The following is a 2,302-nucleotide window of genomic DNA, read 5'->3' as shown; positions in this document are numbered from 1 at the left end:
ATGGAAGCCAGGAGAGTAAAAAAGATAGAAGAATCTGGAGATGCATAATATAATCTATTTAATTACAATTTTCTTTCCTGCCTATAATTTGTTTTGTTTACCATTTGCAGTTTGGATATTGCTTGTCCCAAAATGGAATATTAGCTTGTGGGGAAACACCCACGGCATATTTAGAGTTCTCATAAAAATGCTGACTGTACAGGCAGGCCCAGCCCCAAATACACATTAAGATGGCAAACAGGTGTGATTCTTTTATTACCTTCAAGAAAACCGGTATCCAACTTTTCCTTTTCAGGCAGACACTTTAAAACAAGGTGGGCTTTTCCACCATTATTATTTAAAAAAATTATAAAGGGAGTATGTTGAGAGACAGTCTAGAAATTAAGGTGCCAGCGTCTGAAAGTTTGCTCTGTTAATGTGCCTGCTGCTGCCTAGCTGTTTTAATTAAGAATCCAAAACATTATTGAAACTAGTGCAGGAGGGAATCCAGTGATGCCAAGGTGTCTAGCAACACATTAACATCCTGTGCATCACTGCACCACGCTATGATGACAAAAATTAAGGCAATGCCTTCGAAAGGCCTACTGGAAAAAAACACCAGCAGAAGGCATCTATTTAGGTGATTCTACTCTCTAAGAAGCCTTTAATTAACTGAAGCATTAAAAACTGCCATCTAAACATTTTGATGCAGCCAGGCGTGGACCGCTTGTAAAATTGTTTTGCTAAGGCCTTCCTGCTGTTCTATAGAATTATTATTTTACAATAAGGTTGCCTTGACAGTGTGTATAGTTCCTTCATAATACATCCAGGATGAATGTGCATAACTGCTCTCAATTATTTACAGAGGAGCTTAATTAAAACAAGGGTTGACTTAACTACAACAGCAGGCAAAGTCAGATGATACATAGGAGACATGTTCCAGCGTTAATGTTTTCCTTTCACTATAAATTTAATTTGTTACTTGGTGATTAACATTTGCTGACACTGGAAAGTTTACAATATCCGTCTTATAATAGATAATGTCAAAGCAAGTAAGGCAAAGGTACACATAAAATCCATTAGTTACAATTAGGGGTTTCGGAACCGAGGTGTATCCCTTGGGGAGGTGCAGACAGAATCCAGAGCAGGTGTTGAGAACCTTTTAATTATATTGTTACAATAAATCCATCTTTCCCAAAACTTCATTGTATTGTTTTCATTGTTCATTCATGTTCATTCTGGAAGAATTATTTTTTTTTGGGGGGGGGGAGGAGAAACTTGAATTAAACATTTAAATTAAATGTTTCATCACTATATAATCGCTGAGCTACAAAATGTGCCCCATGTGCTGGACACACACGTAAGCAGTGAAAATCTCAAAATTAAAAGTGTCCATTTCTATTTAGATAAAACTGGCAAAAACATCTTACAAAAAGTCACATGGATCAGAGTAAGTTATCGTCAATTAAAATGCTTTCTTCATATAAATTTTATTTTATTTATTTTTATTTATTTTAATTCCATTTATATCCCGCCCTTCTCCGAAGACTCAGGGCGGCTTACAAGCTTAGCAGTAGCCTTTATTCTATGTATATGCCTGCTTGTTAGGGCTTTCACACACACACACCCAAGCGGCATTATTACAAAGTCAGCTTAATTGCCCCCAACAATCTGGGTCCTCATTTTACCTACCTCGGAAGGATGGAAGGCTGAGTCAACCTTGAGCCTGGTGGGACTCGAACCTGCACTATTTGCAGGCAGCTGGTGTTACTTAAGCAGGCATTAGCCCACTGCTCCACCAAGTATACTTATCCACTGCTCCACCAAGTATACTTATCCAAGTATACTTATAGCACACAAGCAAGATCTATTGCTTAGCAACTCAGCAATTTGTACCTGATCAATTCCACTTGGTGGAAGATTATACTGAACTGTGTTTTCCTCACTTTCATGTATGAAACAAGCTAGTTCCTCTACTCAAATAAATAGGTCAGCCTCAAGCAAAAGATGGGTTCTTGGCAGGCTGAAACTAAATGTGGAAGGCTTGCTCACTTTAGACATGCAGTATTAACATAAAAAATGGGGAAGAGAAAACTCATCATATCAAAATGAAGTAAAATAGTGATGTTTCCAGGATCTGTTCTGAACAATAAAAGGCAAAATATTCAACGTAATTCTGAATATTTGCATCTCAAGTGTCTGAAGATTCTGTCACAAAAACAAAATGAACAGCAAAATAGCTTTAAGAAGGAAACTGCTGTAGGTTTTGTTAGCAAACTATGGTTGTCAAGGTTCTATTTTTGTTGCTAAAATATTTAATTAA

Source organism: Vipera ursinii (genome assembly GCF_947247035.1).
Source record: "Vipera ursinii genome assembly, chromosome: 5".
NCBI lineage: Eukaryota > Metazoa > Chordata > Lepidosauria > Squamata > Viperidae > Vipera > Vipera ursinii.
This window is presented reverse-complemented; position numbering follows the sequence as displayed.